Consider the following 20,065-nt stretch of genomic DNA (forward strand, 5'->3'; position numbering starts at 1 on the left):
TGCCAATATGCATTTCGGGTTTGCACCCATCTTCAGCTGGCAAATTACATGTATCTTCAGTTTCTACAGTGATACAATATCGACAGCAGTTTGGGTGCTGCAGCTGGCCTGCGCAAAAGCAACGATTCCAATCATTTACATCAATTTCACGAGTTAAAATTTACGCACTATCAGTTGTTCATTTTACTTACATTCTCCTCTCCATGTTTTTTCTAGGCTTTTCTTCTTTTTTGTAAGCGCACAAACACTTTTTGTCACGTATTTTACACAGGCGCACTGCGTCATCCGCCATGTTGTCGTTTGACAGTTTTGTTTACATACAAGTAGTTTATCTATGGACAGAGTTATATTTTACGAACGTTTTGAGGTTCTAGCTATGCTACTGTTTACTAAACATTGACTTGGGTGACAGAAGTATTCTAAGTACGATGTATACTAAGTTCTGACATACTTAACGACCAAACAGAGTTACCAAACCGAATATTTCTGAAAAATTCCACACTCTACTTATCAAACCACTTACTAAGCACAATCAAGAAATAACGTAATCTAATATAAACCCAACAAATGCATGTAATAATATACAACACAAATATCTTAATTCTATCTATGTTATATTGTAAATGTATGAAGTAACAAAAAAAACTTAGTATACATCGTACTTAGAATACTTCTATCACCCAAGTCAATGTTTAGTAAACAGTAGCTTAGCTAGAACCTCAAAACTTTCGTAAAACATAACTCTGTCCATAGATAAACTGCTTGTATGTAAACAAAACTGTCAGACGACAACATGGCGGATAACGCAGTGCGCCTGTGTAAAATACGTAACAAATAGTGTTTGTGCGCTTACAAAAAAGAAGAAAAGCCTAGAAAAAACAAGGAGAGGAGAATGTAAGTAAAATGAACTACTGATTGTGCGTAACTTTTAACTCGCGAAATTGAAGTAAATGATTGGAATCGTTGCTTTTGCACAGGCCAGCTGCAGAAACCAAACTGCTGTCGATATTGTACCACTGTAGAAACTGAAGATACATGTAATTTGCCAGATGAAGATGGGTGCAAACCCGAAATGCATATTGGCATAAAAAAGTGGTTGGTCGCTGTGTTTTTATATAGTAAAATGACAATCTATATGCTCCATATAAGCCTTAATTCCTCCAATCTTATCTTTGTGATCCTTGCGAGCGGTGTATGTTGGAGGCAATAGACTCGTTCGGCAGTCAGCTTCAAATGCCGCTTCTCTAAATTTTCTCGAAAGTGTTCCTCGAAAATAACGTCGCCTTATCTCCAGGGATTCTCATTTGAGTTCCCGAAGCATCTCCGTAACACTTGCAGGTTGTTCAGACCTACCAGTAACAAATCTAGCAGCCCGCGTCTGTATTGCTTCAATGTCTTCCTTTAATCCGACCTGGAACGGATCGCAAACGCTCGAGCAGTATCAAAAAAAGTCGCACGAGCGTCCTTTACGTGGTCTCCTTTACAGATGAACGACACTTCTCTACAATTATCATAATAAACAGAAAAAATGGTTCAAAAGGCTTTGAGCACTATGGAACTTAACATCTGATGTCATCAGTCCCCTAGAACTTTGAACTACTTAAACCGAGCTAATCTAAGAACATCACGCACATCCATGCCAGAGGCAGGATTCGAACCTGTGACGGTAGCAGTCGCGCGGTTCGAGACTGAAGCGCCTAGAACTGCTCGGCCACACCGGCCGGCAATAAACCGAAGTCGACCATTCGCATTTCCTGTCACAGTCCTCACTGGCTCGTTCCATGTCATATCGCTCTGCACTGTTACGCCCAGATATTAGAACGACGTAACTGTATCAAGCAGGAGACTACTAATGCTGTATCCGAACATTACGGGTTTGTTTTTTCTACTCATCGGCATTAACTTACATTTTTCTACATTTAGAGCTAGCTGCCATTGATCACATCAACCAGAAATTTTGTCTACGTCATCCTGTATCTTCCTACAAGTACTCAATTTCGACCCCTTAACTGTACACCACAACATCGTCAGTGAACAACCTCAGGTTACTACCCAAATTATTTATGTATATAGAGAATAGCAATAGTGGTACCACACTTATCTGCGTCACTCCTGACGATGTCCTTCTCTCTGATCAACACTTGCCGTCGAGGGCAGCACACTAGTTTCTACCACTTAAGAGGTCTTCAAGCCACTCACATATATGTGAACTCATTCCATATGCTCGTACCTTCGTTAACAGCCTGTAACGGGACATAATGTCAAACGCTTTCCGAAAGTCTAGAAATATGGAATCTGCCTGTTACCCTTCATCCGTAGCTCGCTGTATATCACGTGAGGAAAGGGGAAGCTGAGTTTCACGCGAGCGATGCCTTCTAAAACCTTGTTGATTCGTGGACATAAGCCTCTCGATCTCAATAAAAATTGTTAGTTTCGAACTGAATATATTGAAGAATTCGGCAGCAAACAGATGCTAGGGGTATTAATCTGTAATTTTGAGGGTCCATTCTTTTGTCCTTCATATACGGAGGAGTCACCTGCCTTTTTTGCAGTCGCTTGGGATTTTGAGGTTGGCAAGACAATCGTGATAAATGAAAGCTAAGTAAGGGGTCAATGTCGTGGAGAGCACTTTCTAAAATGGAATAGGGAGTCCATCCGGACCTGGCGACTTATTTGTTTTCAACTCTTTCAGTTGCTTCTCTACACCTGGGACGCTTTTTACTGTCATACATACTATTATTCTGCGAGAATGATTTCTTAAAGGCGGAATTTAAAACTTCGGCTTTCGTTCTCCTATCTTCAATTGCCACACCATTCTGGTTAAAAAGTGACTGGATGGAAGCCTTAGACCCACATAGCGATTTTACATAGGCAGGTTCTCTAGCAGGTCTTTTGCTAAGGTATGACGGTGATAGTAGTTGTATACTTTGCGAATAGATGTTTTCACAGACGCAGGAATCTCTACTAATCTTTGCTTGTAGTCAATTGTGCGTTCTCTTTTGCACCGAGAATGCAGTAGCCTCCGCTTCCTCAGCATTTTCCAAACCTCGTTATTAATATATGGGCGGTATTTTTACCCTTAATCCACTTATTAGGTACAGAATTCCTCAGACCATGATTTACGATCTTCTTAAGCTTTTCCCATAATTCCTCTGTGTCCACCCCACATTAACTAAGTGATGGCAGTTCACACTCCGAGTGAGATGCTAACAACTGCTTATCTCTTGTTTCTACCAGAATCGCTCTCGTAGCTTACTTAACTGATTTATTAACTCTCGTAATCACAGTTTCTATAATGACATTATGATCGCTACTCGTTGTTTCTATACTGACGTTGTCGATAAGATCCGGCCTGTTTGTAGCTAAAATGCTTAAGATATTTCCATTGCGAGTGGGCTGCCGAACTAGCTGTTCAACACAATTTTCAGAGAAATGTGTTCAAAAGTACTTCGCATGACTGTCTGTCAGTACCCTCGCAATGAATCCATGGTTCAAATGGTTCAAATGGATCTGAGCACTATGGGACTTAACAGCTGTGGTCATCAGTCCCCTAGAACTTAGAACTATTTAAACCTAACTAACCTGCCCGAGGCAGGATTCGAACCTGCGACCGTAGCAGTCGCGCGGTTCCGGACTGCGCGCCTAGAACCGCGAGACCACCGCGGCCGGCAATGAATCCATAAACATCCCAGTCTATACTTGGTATTTTGAAGTAGCCTCCAACTAGTAATGCATGATCCGGGTATTCAAGTGTTACTGACCATAGACATTCTTTGAATGACTCTAGAACTGTCACAGGAGAATCGTGTGGCCGGTAAAAGCATCCAAAAATTAGCTTGGTTCCACCTAGACTTGTTATATGCGACCAGATAACTTCATTGTAACATTCAATTTCGACCTCAATAGAGACAACATTTTTGTCAAGTGCATTGAACACTCACCCTCCTATGGCCTCAAATCTTTCTTTCCGATATGTTTTCCATAACTCGATAAATGTCTCAGAGGTTTCCACTTCGGATTTCAGCCAGCTCTCGGTCCCGAGAATAATTGGAGAGCGAGAACTTTCCTGGAGACAGTAATTTCGGGAACTTCGTTACGAATCTTTGCTAATTTACTGATAAAAATTTGACAGTCGAAGTGTCTTTACTCAACGCTGTCTGACTTCCGTTGCTGTGTATCGACTGGCGAATGTTCGTCAGAGTACCTCAAACTATCACCTAGCTTCAAAAATACTCATGTGCACTCCACAAGTACTCTGCTACCCGAGTAGGTGCTACCTTTGTGTAGTGAACCCCTGTCCTATCAAGAGTCCTACAAATCCCCAACCGATAACGCAGGTCTAGAAACCTGCAGACAAGGGCGTCACAGAGTCGATGAATCCTATGGTTTAGACCCTCCACTCAGCTCCAAACCAAAGGACCCCAGTCAACTCTGGGAACAATGCTGCAGATTGCAAGCTCTGCTTGCACGACATGCGTGAGGCCTTCGCCACTTCCGAAAGCCGCCTATAGAAACCGAGAATGTCCTCGGAACCCATGCGACAGACGTCATTGATACTGACGTGAGCCAACTACACTACTGGCCATTAAAATTGCTACACCAAGAAGAAATCGAGATGATAAACGGGTATTCATTGGACAAATATATTATACTAGAACTGACATGTGATTACATTTTCCCGTAATTTGAGTGCATAGATCCTGAGAAATCAGTACCCAGAACAACCACCTCTGACCGTAATAACGGCCTTGATACGCCTGGGCATTGAGTCAAACAGAGCTTGGATGCCGTGTACAGGTACAGCTGCCCATGCAGCTTCAACAGGATACCACAGTTCATCAAGAGTAGTGAGTGGCGTATTGCGACGAGCCAGTTGCTCGGCCACCATTGACCAGACGTATTCAATTGGTGACAGATCTGGAGAATGTGCTGGCCAGGGCAGCAGTCGAACATTTTCTGTATCCAGAAAGGCCTGTACAGGACCTGCAACATGCGGTCGTGCATTATCCTGCTGAAATGTAGGGTTTCGCAGGGATCGAATGAGGGGTACAGCCACGGGTCGTAACACATCTGAAATGTAACGTCCACTGTTCAAAGTGCCGTCAATGCGAACAAGAGGTGACCGAGACGTGTAACCAATGGCACCACATTCCATCACGCCGGGTGATACGCCAGTATGGCGATGACGAATACACGCTTCCAATGTGCGTTCACTGCGATGTCGCCAAACACGGATGCGACCATCATGATGCTGTAAACAGAACCTGGATTCATGCGAAAAAATGACGTTTTGCCATTCGTGCAGCCAGGTTCGTCGTTGAGTTCACCATCGCAGGCGCTCCTGTCTGTGATGCAGCGTCAAGGGTAACCGCAGCCGTGGTCTCCGAGCTGATAGTCCATGCTGCTGCAAACGTCGTCGAATTGTTCGTGCAGATGGTTGTTGTCTTGCGAACTTCCCCATCTGTTGACTCAGGGATCGGATCGAGACGTGGCTGCACGATCCGTTACAGCCATGCGGATAAGATGCCTGTCATCTCGACATCTAGTGATACGAAGCCGTTGGGATCCATCACGGCATTTCGTATTACCCTCCTGAACCCACGTGCCTAACCATGGAGCTCCTGGTAACTATTAAACCCCTCCTGCATGCTCGGACCCTGGCGAAGGACCAGACACCTGTCCACTCACAGGGTGAATGGGCGAGGCCAGACGACCAGTCTTCGCGAGCGTGGTACCACCCGCCACTAACTCTGCTGAGAATGAATTCTGTGCTGGGTACACTAGTAGGTGTCTAGGTAGCAGAGCTCGTGGGAGAGACTAGCGACAACTGAGGTGTCCCATACGGCAAGCCAGATCCTCCGCCACCGCTACACCCCAAGGCCTGAGGGTGCCTGACCATAGCCGAAAGCGCATTCAGCTGTTCTCGAACTGCGGCCAGCTCCATCTGCGTCCGCACATAGCATGTACACATACTATCCATCCTAGAAAGACTAACTGAAGAATAAACTATAAAAGCAAACAGAATCCTAGATATGGAACTTGTTAGCCTCCTGATGTGTCACAAGTCGACACTGACGCCTCAATGAGCTATGTAGCTGGCTATTCAGAAGAAATGAAAACGGGAGTTCAGTCTGCCCAGATTTACACTTACAAATGGCGAAGTTAACCCTCCTAAAGAGAAAAACGACATTTTTAAATATACGACGAGGAAAAGACAGAAAAAGGTAAACGCATAACTTGCCCCTCTGTAGATATATAACAGCCGAGAGTTGGAAAGATGATCACCCGTTATTATCAGCGCCTAACATTGGCAGGTGTCACCCTAAAAGACGAACGTAATTATACAGATTAATCATTGAGGATTTTGTTGGTGATGATGATAATGTTCTTAACGTGCATTTGATCTTTCATCTTGAGTCTTTACTTTCAGAGCATGTTGAGAAAAATGAGTTTCGGAATTTATGGACACCTTCCGCGATGTACTTTTACTTGTCGGTACTCGAACCGTGCAGTCCACGTGAGTCCAACCAGACTACTATAGGGTGATATCAGTGGCACATAAGCAGAAATTCTTTAACCTTGTCCTGCTGGTGGAAGTGAGGCCAACAAATCTTCTCAGTATTCATTCAGAAGTAAAGTAGAATTGAAATTATATTCTTGTCCATCGATTAACGCTCAGTTTACCTATCATGGTGAAATTTTGTCGCGTTTCTTGAGCACGTCCTGGTACGTACGAGTGGCTGCAGCTGACCAGGTTCCATAATTTTGTGTGGTAAGACAAGTAGAAGAGAATATTATACATTCATGTGATAAACCTTGTAGCTCAAAATTCCAGTCCATTCGCCATTACACTGTAACACATGAACCATTTGATCACGATGGGACTGCCTTACCAGATAAAAATTAAATAATTAATCACCATGAGCCCTGAAGACAAAATAAATTAGTGAAAACTGAATGAGTGATATGTACAATTTGACAATTTAGCTCAGACTCGTAGGGGTTTGCTTCTGTAACAGACACGTTTTGAAACAGATGAATTGTGCCCTGAACCCCAAATGTGCAGCACAATTTACATTCCCGTTGATTATTAAATTAAGCAACAGATTGTGCCATTGTCGCTTGATAACAGTGCAGTTGTGAACGATTATGTTGTGTCATCATTTTCTGGTTTACTCATTACCTGCAGGTAACTAATAATTAAGGAAAAAAATTCAGTAGATCAGCTACTGAACCTGAGCCCTGCAGACGTATAAAATATTACAGAGCAGTTGCTACAAAATCATGAAATAAATCAACCGTTTGCAGAATTCATTATACATTAAAACATACTGTACAATTGTGGACAGCTTAGATCCGACAAGAATACAACATAGCGTACTTGTCAGAATATTTCGATAGTCATTTCCATATCCCGCAGTTTTGATATAAAGTGCAACTATTTGCACATTATGATACAGAATAGTGTAATTATTTTTTTAAAAAAAAAGAACCATGGTTTCACATCAACAGTTCTTTCATCATCTAGGTCTTAGAAACGGAGTACTAGATCTCTGGGACAAGGATAGAAACGGAATTGATGGTGATCTTGTTGAAGATACTATTGGCCCTCACGAGTGGAAAAAATATCTGGTTATAACCGGACGGAAATTCGAAGCCAGATCCTCCCAAATATGTAAGTAATATTAGGATCTACCGTGGCGTCGACAACAATAGAACAACATCTTAGATTCGATAAGGATGGAGAAGAAAATCGGCCGAACTATTTTAAAGGCACCATCGCGACATTAACCGCAAATAATTCATAATGAGGATTCTCTACGTTGTAGAGAGAATGGCGCCTGGGTCTTAAAAATATTCGAGACGATCGTGATCAGTACACATTCACAAACGTTTAAACATCAATTACATCATACCAAATTCATAAAAGTCAAGATCGCACCCAAAATACACACACACACACACACCACACACACACACACACACTCACTCACTCACATACCAAATTCCAATCCAACTGCTGTTTCTAAAAATAAAAGAAAATTAAGAAAGGCCGGACACAATGAAAGATTTAAAATAGCACTGCAGAAAAAAAACCTGGTTGGCTCATCACTGGGCAAATAAAGGATGCCCGCATCTCGTGGTCGTGCGGTAGCGTTCTCGCTTCTCACGCCCGGGTTCCCGGGTTCGATTCCCGGCGGGGTCAGGGATTTTCTCTGCCTCGTGATGGCTGGGTGTTGTGTGCTGTCCTTAGGTTAGTTAGGTTTAAGTAGTTCTAAGTTCTAGGGGACTGATGACCATAGATGTTAAGTCCCATAGTGCTCAGAGCCAAATAAAGGATGAGGGGCACTCTGCAAGACACTAAAGACTACAATCTAAGAGTTTACACTGCACTTCGCACAGCAAAATTTTTTAAGCGCAGACCTTACTTGGCTCGTTTTCCGCTAAAACAAAGATCGCCACGTAAATCTACTGCCGCCCTCTCGTTAGGAAATAAAAATCAGTACTTTAAGGCATGCGGCACGGAAATGTAGGTGCCGCTGGCATCACAGGCAGGTGGGTCCGCCCACTGGTGCATAGTGCCATGTGTAAAGGGGCCATGTCCTACACAGAGAGTTTCTCCCGCCTGTGTACCGGAGGGAGAGATTCCAGGTGCGTGTAGGTGATATCTTAGGCTGCAGCTTCTTACCCTCACATCCTACCATTGTTCCTGATATGGAGGAATGATTTTCTGGCTCAACAACGAGTTCACAGCCTGTCGTTGCCACCTCCTTAACTCTGTCACCCCAAAAGGCGGTTATGTCAGCTTGCTAGCAGAGGGTCATTGTCGGTTCTGGGCAAAACTGCTGATTCAGCATTCTTCAGCACTTATTTTCGTTGCCATATTGAAGGTCACTGGTGCTAGTCAAGTTACCACCAACGCAGGGATGGGGGGCGGTAAACACCTAAATGTCAAACAGTATCAACTTGACGATGCACAGCGAACTGCGGTATCGGCCCGCAAATTTGTAGGTGAGATAAACAAACTTATTCCATCGTTGAGTAAGATATTTGTTTTCAACGCCGACTAATCGGAATTTGAAGAGAAAATGCATGTTAAAGGAACTCTGAAAACTAAAAGTACCAAGAGAGTTGTATCAAGATCAACTAACATCAGTGCCATAACGCATTCGTACTCGTATACAATTACGCCGATTGTTAATCTGGACGGCAACTTGGCTGAAAAGTTATTTGTTGTGCTGCGAGAAGTTGGAGGTGCTCTGATGCTTACGATTCTTTCTCGTGTATATGATCTGTTAAGGACTATAGGGAATATTTACGTCACAGGAAGCAAGAGTGGGAAAATGGGCTTAAGAGAATTACAACTATCCTGCTTTTGGCTGGTCAAAATAACTTGCTTTTGCTTGATTCCTGGTCTACACATAAAAATCATACTCCTTTATAGTAAACTCTCTCTCCTGAAAAGTGTGTGACATTGCAGTTCACACTGCCTCGAATCACTGGACAATGTCATCCTCCGGATGTTTGTTTTTCCCTTCTCTATAATTCGTATTGTAGCACTATCTCCACTTACGCCTTAAAGAACAGCCAGTTTCAAGATAACCTCCACGACAGACTGTTTCACAGTTCTCATCACCCCGTTACACCAATGTGATTCCATATATATTCTCTGTGACTGGATGCCTAGCTGAACGTCCTGCTTGGTTTGTAACTCCCAAGGAGTTCGCCTTTGATCTTGATGGTGCGAACCTCAGTGATCACTGTGGTGCGCACTTTTTCATTCGATGGTCATGGTGCAAGTTTATGGTTTGTTTTGGACAACTCTTGAATGTTGATGCTGTTCATTTCGTCAAGTGTAATGCATACATCCCATGGAAGGTTGAGCTCTACACCTCCCAGACACTCATTTTCTGCCACCCTCCTGAAGCACATGGTGAATCATTAGCAGTTAATATTTTTCCTGTCGTAATTTTTAACACAACACGTTCAATTGAGCCGTACTAAACACTGAACTTGTGACCTCACACTAAAAGGGTTCCTTCTGAGCATTCTAGTCTAGGTTCTGTAACCTCCCAGAGGTTTTCCGGTAATAACTGTTTCACCTCAGCTGCCAGCTGCCCAATCGGCGCGCAACACATCTTGCGGTTGAGATTTTTCTTCTTTTTTTTAAATATATAAATCTTTGTATCATCCTCTTTATCTGCATGGTAAAGACAAGATCCCCATTCACTCTGAACCACGACATTTCATCTTTACTATGCACAGTGGTCGCTAAAGCATACAGGGGCCAGTGGCGTTCACCAGTTCCCAGTTCAGGAACCCGTGCGCAGTGAACAGGGACTGGGCTCCCTAAGGCGCTCACCACTTAGCAGAACTCACGAGGAATGCGTCATTTATCCAGTGCACGTGGAGTGCCTTCAATAGTTCACAGAAATCGTGGAAATATCTAAATCCTGATGGTCGGATTAGAATTTAAATCATCATTTCGTGACTTACAAAGACAATGCATTGGCTTAACCATAGCGCTGTCTCGTAAGTGAGGAAACACGGATGCCCAGTTTTGTCAGCTATGAAGTGGAAAAAGAACTATAAAATTCCACTTACAAATCATCATTAATTTACTCGTTAAGCATTGAAACTTCCTGGCAGATTAAAACTGTGTGCCGGACCGAGACTCGAATTTGGTACGTTTGCCTTTCGCGGGCAAGTGCTCTATCAACTGAGCTACCCAAGCACGACTCACGACCCGCCCTGACAATTTTACTTCCACCGGTACCTCGTCTCCTACCTTCCAAACTTCACAGAAGTTCTCTTGCGAAACTTGCAGGACTAGCACTACTGGAAGAAAGGATATTTCGGAGACATTGCTTAGCCACAGCCTGGGGGATGCTTCCAGAATTTTCTTTCTCGTTAATCATTGTTTGCACATCTCTTTTGGGATTCAGTGACTTGACTTTATTTGTTGTGATTTGAAATCGATTACAGACGCTAGAAAACCCAAAATAAATGTGAGTATTTATCATTTTCACGAAGCGCATTCACAAAATTCTTGATAATTTCAGGTCTTTACAATCACAAACAGGACTACTTTTTTAAAAAAGAAGCCATAGGGCAGAAACATAAATCTGTTGCCACATAACCTGGAATAACGATGAAGGTAAACATTTTGAAACACGAGAAGTGCTACGCAAATATTTTCTAGCCACTCCATCTGCATATCAAAGTAACAAAAGGAAATAAAATATTAGATTTCCTGGGATCCATTAGAAAAATGAATCTGAGATGAGGGCCCCAATAAATATTTATATAAGGTTTCTGCAACTATGAAGTGAATTTAAACACGTGCTTTTAAAGAGCAGAAAAAGGCTATGGTTCATCACGCAGTTCCTAAGTGCGTGAATCGGCATTAAAGTGGAATTGAGGCGGAGCAAAGTAAGTAATTATCCCTGGAAATTAATATCTGTCAATTTAGTTCAGTGAAGAGCGTTTGTGCTGATGAAACGTATCGCTATGCGTGAAACGTTAAACAAATTACTGAAGTAATATGATGTTTTTACTAATGAAACACGTCACTTTAATGAAATAAACTGCTGATATTCGGTAAGCTTGATTCATACATGATAAATACAGAGACCTAGTGTTCAAGTTGAATATGTAAAAGAATTACTGGCCCACTTTTGCCGACATTCACTGTGGTGAAGAGAAACACCTTCGACACTCTGTTACACTGTGAGCCACACTCTCTTCGCTTCAGTACGTCTGGACGAGCAGTAGGCTGCAACCATACATCTCCCAGGTCACATTCACTTATCTCTCTACCTCTCTTTCTCCCTTTCTTCCCTAGTATTATATCTGTATGTTAGGTAACAAATGATCTGTGTTCATTCGTTCAAGGTCTGACATTTTATTACCGTGGACACGTGGATGTCCTCTCGTTATGGTGTCACATTTACGTAATATGGCAACTGGAGCTTGGAAGAGGAAATGGAATTCGTGCAAGTCTTTCGTTAGTGTATTGTGCTTATTTAATACCATCAGTTTCCATTTCTTGCATACGTGTGACTGTTAGAGGGAGACTAACTCGTAAGACTCATTTATCAACCATATTACTCTTCCTTGGTTGAGCAGAACATCTGTCTTCAACCAGTATGCCTAAATGCCTCTCAATCTATCGCTCTCAGTGTTACATGCAATAACACATGACAAACATTTTGTGTTCAAGGTGTCTTGCAGCCTTCATATCGTTGGCGAAAGAAATTTTTATTTGTAACTATAACGAAAAGAGTGCTTCGATTTTATATTTTTAACTTTACTAGACCGATATCGAATACATGTTCATCATCAACGGTCTTTTATTTAACTTGTAATTCTTCATAAGTCTTTTGCAGATATTACATTAATTTTATAACCTTGCCTCAATTATAATCATATGTGAGTATGCTGGAAAGTATAAAATGAATAGAACATCTGGAAACATTAACCGAATGCGTAACAGTAAAATATGAGACGGCTCACATTGAACATGTGCTCTAAATCTGTCCAGTAACTGAAAAAATACGAAGACCAAGTAACCTTGCCATTGTATTTACAAATCAAATAGTTTAATCAACGACGTACTTGACGCTGCCATCTGAAACGAGACGTAAAAAAAAAAAAAAAAAAAAAAAAACCGCATTTCGCATCCCTGAAAGAAGTTTGATTAACCTTGGAAAAGACTATGTAAATAAATAAGTCATATTACGAGAAGTTGTGATCTACGAAGTGCTTTACAAGGGTATGCAAGGTACTTTCTGTCTCTAAAGCTTTCACCACTGCTCTGTGATATTATAGTCTGATTGAGGAAGAAGCATTAGCCATCAGTTTTGGCCTTATAAATTTCCGTCTTTATTTGAATGGTAAGGATTTCACTTTATTAACTGACCATTAACATTTGCTTCCTCTTCTCTTGGTTTTAGGCAAATTTCCTACCAAAATTACATGCTACTTTCACCAGTGAGACCAGTACCTGTTGAGTTATAATTGGTATTCAGTAATACTCTACCACATAAAATGCAAATCCTAATCTCCTTTCCCAACCCTTCCTTGCTCAGGACCAGGTCTTCCACAATGATCTCGAGGTGAGTTTGCACTGGGTTATCAGAATGGAGCAAACTGTAGCCAGCCTCCCATTGGACCCAAAGTTCATCAAAAGTCTTCACCGTGGAGGACCCTACTTTTAGTGAGATTTTATGGTTGGTACGTAGCTGTTGGCCACCAGACCAAAAACAGATCTGGCACCTGGTATTACCGGCCTACTGATACTGTTGGAATGAACTCTCAACACTGAAAGACATGCTGCTGCTCCAAGGAGAAAACGGCACCTCCACATGGTGAACCCCACATTCGCCTAGCAGTGCATTTTGTCGCTTCTCCCTGTCAGACACTCGGACATTGTGCTCACAAAACGTCTGGTCATCCAATATGTCTGTTGGTATGACATAGGCACTGCTATTACTCAGAGGGTATTATTTTGCATCACATGCCCGAACGAGCGGTTTCCCCATCCACGCCATTTTTCTTCTTAGATAGATTCTTACATTCCTTGGTTAAGGCATAACTTGTATTTCACAGGATTCTTCTTTGGCCACTCGAGAGGAGACGAGGTATTGGCAGAAGTGCAGCTGTGAGGACAGGGCGTGAGTCGTGCTTGGGTAGCTCAGATGGCAGAACACTTGCCCACGAAAGGCAAAGGTCCCGAGTTCGAGTCTCGGTCCGGCACACGGTTTTTCTCAGCAGCTTACAATAACCACCTCACTGGAAGGCCCCTAAACACCAAGTCAGGACACACACCAGTGGATATGGACATCAGCTCCTCAACTGCTCCGGAGACCATGTTGAAACCTACCTCATCCAGAGACATCTAGACGAGCTTCGTCATCTCCTCTCCTCCATTGGGAGGGAAACTATTTCGTCAAATGCGAACCACCCCGGAAACATAAACCCACTGGTTATCCTATATAATTTCCCCACGTCCCTAAAGCATGAGGACTTTCGTGAAACTTGGTATCATCAAAATTTAGACGACATGTACATTAACACCTTCATGAAAGACTATGGGGGCCCTGTGGAAGAAACTAACAACAATGGGCAAGGTTTACATAGGTTTCCATGCTATAAACGTTAAAGATTACCTCGTGGTACCTCATTGCCACAACTGTTGGGACATAGATCATGTACATATTGGCATATTTTTTGATTTAACTAAGGCATTTTATTGTGTTGATCACAAAATATTGCTCCAGAAGTTGGGCCATTACGGAATATGGGGAGAAGCTCACAATAGGTTCACCTCTTACTTTAGTAATAGGCAGCAAAAGGTCATTATTCACAATGTTGATAACGGCTCTGATGTGGGGTCTGAGTGGGTTACTGTCAAGTGGGGGGTACCCCAGGGATCAGTGTTGGGGCCAGTCTTGTTCTAAAATATTTCTGTTTACTGATGACACTAGCTTGGTAGTAAAGGTTGTTGTGTGCAACATTGGCTCGGTTTCAAACAGTGCAGTACATGACCTCAGTTCATGGCTTGTAGAAAATAAAGTAACGCTAAATCACAGTAAGTCTTAGTTTTTACAGTTTCTAACGCACAATTCAACAAAACCTGACGTTTTAATTTCACAGAATGGGCATATGATTAGTGACACTTAATAGTTCAAATTTCTAGGTGTTCAGATAGATAGTAAGCTGTCGTGGAAAGCCCACGTTCAGGATCTTGTTCAAAGACTTAATACTGCCATTTTTACTATTCGAACGGTATCAGAAGTGAGTGATTGTTCGACACGAAAATTAGTCTACTTTGATTATTTTCATTCGCTATTGCCGTATGGTATTATATTTTGGGGTAATTCTTCCCATTCCAAAAGGATATTTTTGGCTCAGAAACGGGCGGTTCGGGCAATAAGTGGTGTTAGTTCATGAACCTCTTGTCGACCACTGTTCACGAGTCTGGGTATTTTGACATTGGCCTCTCAATACGTATATTCCTTATTGTCGTTTCTTGTTACCAATATTAGTTTATTCCCAAGAATAAGCAGCTTTCACTCGGTTAATACTCGGCAGAAATCAAACCTGCATTTGGATCGGACTTCCTTAACTCTTGTGCAAAAAGGTGTGCAGTATACTGCTGCATTCATTTTCAATAAGCTGCCAGTCGAATTCAAAAATCTTAGCAGTAATCCACGCGCTTTCAAATCGAAGCTGAAGAGTTTCCTCATGGGTCACTCCTCCTATTCTCTCGAGGATTTCCTTGAAAAATTAAGCTGATTTTTATTGTATTGCTGATAGCGTTTACTTAAACTTATGGACTGACTTTGTTAAGGTCCATGTTCATTTATTTTTATCTGTTACTACGTTTATGTTGTAATTTCATGTACTGACACGTTTCATGACCTTGGAATTTGGTCCTACGGATCTTGAAGAGCAAATAAATAAATGCTCCAAGTACGGTGCTGAGGAGCATGTAAGGAAAGACTGTAAAATACCAAGAGTCTATATTCCATGCAAGCGTAGGGGAAAAAGATCTGCGGTGCCAATGGTAGAAATTGCCCAACATACAAAATGCTGGAACAGAGTTTGATATCTCGAATAGACTATGGCTGAAGCTGTCATTGTACCTAGGATAGTCAAGAAAAGAAAGTCCCCAAGTAAGAGGAAGAGGGATGCGGAGAGGACATGCAAATCCGGAGACTTTTTAAAGTCTTTTCAGATATGAGAGAGCGAAGAACAACCATGATTGATGTATCCATTCAGACTGATCCAGTGGCTCTGGCTCCTCTAGTTATCTCCTCCTTCCTCAACCGGGAGCACAGTCAAACACAGGAAGCGGAAAGACATGTGGGGTGACCAGTGCAGTAGGCCGGCCAGTTATAATTCAAGGAGGTGAAGTATTAGACAACCACCCGCGTGCCAGTACAATTAACAGCACTATACCCACGCAAGAAGAACCGTCACTAAAAATAATACAGGACAGTACAGTAACCAACACGATGCCCCTACAGGCAGTTCAACAAATAAGAGCTACAGGAGCAGACCCAAGAAGGGTGTATCCCAATTTAGAACATGCCATGCAGCTGTCGCGCTTGGAGCAGCCAGCTCTCCTGACAACTGCACTCAGACACGTCGTTCGCGTAGGACATAAATATGGCAGAAAGGTCACCTTCTCGACAGTGGAGGCTATGGACAGAATACAGATAAATTCGATGAATAACCCCACTGACTTCGGAGCCTTGCGTGACCTCATTAAAAAGGTTTTCCAAGGAAGAGATGAAAGATTTGACGTGGATGAAATCTACATAGAGTCTGTTTTAGCAAATGGGCGCATTGCGCTAGATTGGAAAAAGACCTGGCCTTACTGTAATGTACACACTTATTTTCCATAATGTCACGTGAAATAAACATCGGACAGATAAACACGCACAACAGTCGTTTGGTCATGCAGGAGCTGCGAAGGGTAGTGGAGCCATACTCCCGAGCTGGGCAAATATCCTGCCACTTGGCAAGTAATTTATGCTGGGGGAAACCCAAAAGCAGCTCTAATTGTAACAAACGAGGCTTCGGGTCACTACTCTAACTTCGATTCCCAGCTGGGTTGGAGATTTTCTCCGCTTAGGGACTGAGGGTTGTGTTGTCCTAATCATCATCATTACATCCCCATCGACGCGCAAGTTGCCGAAGTGGCTTCCAAGGGAAAGACTTGCACCCAGCGAATGGACTACCCGACGGGAGGCCCAAGTCGCACGTCATTTAATTTTTCACCTCCCTAACACAACTATCAAACAGCCACTGCAACGTCGTGCAACTACAGTCTGCTGCGGGGCCCTTCTAAATAATCAACATGTAACTCCAATACGGAGGTAAATTGGAAGATTTTTTGGATCATCTCATACGAGTCACCACTGCGTTGCGAGGGCGAAGGATTATGATATCCTCCGATATGAATGCAAAATCCCCCCTGTGCTTCAGCGGCACTAGAGATGCAAATGGGGAGCAGGCTGAAAAGCTAATTATGGCCTCCTAACTAGTTGTAGCAAACAGACTGGGGCAGCCCCCATCTATAGAGGGGGAGGTGGAATTGGAACAAACATAGATGTCACCTTGTAAACATCCAGTGTCATCAGCAACATTAACAACTGGAGAGTCGTAGATCAGTTCACAACAAGTGACCACAATCTGATCGTTTTCAGCGTAAGTGATGACGAATGCCAATGGGATATGGGGTGGGAGAATAAATATAACTTCAATAGAGCAGATTGGGAATGCCTAGCTCCGAAGTGTGACGATCCTCCACTGCCTGAAGGTGACGTAGACGTGGATAGGTATGCCGAATAACTGATGGTGTCAATAATCAGAGCAGTGAAAACTGTTGTACCAACCAGCAGGAGAGCCGTTGCGGCCTCCTCACCTCCATGGTTCAAATGGCTCTGAGCACTATGGGACTTAACATCTATGGTCATCAGTCCCCTAGAACTTAGAACTACTTAAACCTAACTAACCTAAGGACATCACACACATCCATGCCCGAGGCAGGATTCGAACCTGCGACCGTAGCAGTCGCGCGGCTCCGGACTGAGCGCCTAGAACCGCTAGACCACCGCGGCCGGCTCACCTCCATGGTCTGCCGACCTTGAACGTTGTCAATCTGTAAGACGGGCGAGGAGGTCCTACCAGGGAAGTGTAATCTGGCAGGAAAAACAGTTCTGGCTGCAGCGATGCCGAGAAGCAAAAGATGTCTTCCAGAAAAAGCTGAAGGAGGTTAGGGTAAAATGTTGGGAAAGGTATGTGCTGCACCAACTAGCCACGGACCCCAGGGGTGTCCCCTATAAGCTGGCCAGGGAAAAAATTAAATCTCCCGCGGTTCTTTCGACCATCAGGAATGGCGGCCGAATGACAGAGTCCTGGCAGGATACTGCCGAGGTCCTCCTTTAGACTCTGCTGCCTGATGATGAGGAAAATGAGGACAACGAAATGCAACGTCAGATCCGCTGGGAAGATCTTGATGAGTACAGCAACTACACCATGGTGTACCCCTTCTCGGAGGAAGAAGTGGCGGCACATATCAAATCTCTCAAAATGGGAAAGGCTCCAGGGGCAGATGGTATAGTAGCGGAGGTTGTGCAGTTCCTCACCCCTCAGCTAACTGCATCTCTCGTAAGTCATAAGGTATTTCAAAGAGTGCCTAAGGCTTGGCAAATTTCCGAAAATTTGGAAAAAGGCAAATGTCGTAATTATAAAGAATGGGAAAGAGAAGGACCCTATGGAAGGCAACTTCTAAAGGTCAATATGTCTCCTGGATATCTTGGGAAAAATACTCAAGAGGCAATTGCCTGGCAGACTGATGGCACACAGGATACTGCGCGGGATGAGCGACAGGCAGTTTGGCTTTCAGCTTGGGTATTCAGCATCTGACGCAATTGCCCTGGCGGCCGAGGTCTGCAGCTCAGCCCCACATAAGTGTAGGCATCATGGTAGATATCAGTGGCGCCTTCGACAACCTGTGGTGGCCCTCGCTCTTCTCCTGCTTGCTTGAAATGATGTGGCCAGCGCCCCTCTATGGCTGTCTGAGGAGCTATTTTGAGGACAGGGAGGTCTGGTTATCATCGCCTAGCGAAAAAATAAATAAAACCATTACGAAGGGATGCCCTCTGGGATCTGTCCTGGGGCCACTCTTTTGGAATGTAAATATGGAACCTCTTATAGAAAATTATAACTCAGTGAAAATGTGCAAGACGTGATAGCCTACGCAGATGACTTCCTCCTGCTGGTCGGCAGCTTTAGTTGTGAGGACCTAGAACCCAAAGTGGAACGAACAATAACATCGTTTGTTGAATCGTGCCACAAAACGAAACTGAAGGTTGCACCACACAAATCTACGTATCTACTGTTGAAAGGTAGCCTGATTAGGAATCAAATAATTAATGGAACACCAGTTCTTTGGCACCGCGATGCTAGAAATCTCAGTCTCATGAAACTCTACCACAATAGCATCTTAACGTCAATAGTAGGATATGGGTCTGGGGTCTGGGCACACAGGCTCACGAGGGTGATTCCTACCATGACTGTAAGAAGGATACAGCGGAATATGCCGTTACGCTCTGTTGGGACGTACCAAACAACTCCTGGGAGGCAGTGGGTTTTGTTAGTGTCAATGGGGCTATGTCCATTGGACATGAGGACACAAGTGGAGGCAGCATGGTATTGGATAACCAAAGGGAAGATTGAAAAGACCATGGAGATCTTTGGGGTATAAGTAGGCGACAAATCATCTATTAGAAGATGAGGGGGAGGAGCTATGGCAGGAGTCATGGGAGAATGAGGAAACGGGGTGGAGGGTATTTCAACTGCTGCCTGATATTAAGGACTAGAGATAGGTTACTTCAAGCCAAGTAGGGATCTGCTGCACTTCCTTAAAGTGCATGGACCATATTTGACATACTTATGTCCATTTGGGAAACGACCTTCACCAGCGTGTGACTGTGGCGCTCAAAACGGCACGCCCGACCACGTCATTTATTAGTGTCCAATATACGACGATGTGGCAACCGAACTGAGACATCAACTACACAATCGAGATACCTATTCCGTATTACGACATTGCGGGCTTTCACAAAAATAATGGTGGTGACCCTCAACCACGTACCCTCAGACTCAAAGTTGAAATATTAAAACTTTTGGCTGGTTTCGTTTTCTAGGGGCTGGGATACGTGGTTGCCACATTACATGCCAAATAGTGCTGAGTCTACAGTATACAATATGAATACACACATGAATTGAATGTTCGAAGGTTCCTATCACTCAGCAATTGCGAACTTTGAATGTAACATAGAAATTTATAAATGAAAGATCGCAATTAAATAAAATCTGCAGGCCATATTTTAACGACTTTAAATGATGAGTACGATAGCAGAAGTACTTTTAAGAATACCGTTTATTTCTGCAAACCACTTATTGGTGTCGATGGTCCAGCAATTAAATAAACCATAAGCCGAAAAATAGGATAACAATAGATTCCAATTTCACGCAGTTAGTTATG

This window comes from Schistocerca nitens, chromosome 3 (assembly GCF_023898315.1).
Source record: "Schistocerca nitens isolate TAMUIC-IGC-003100 chromosome 3, iqSchNite1.1, whole genome shotgun sequence".
In the NCBI taxonomy this organism is placed as follows: domain Eukaryota; kingdom Metazoa; phylum Arthropoda; class Insecta; order Orthoptera; family Acrididae; genus Schistocerca; species Schistocerca nitens.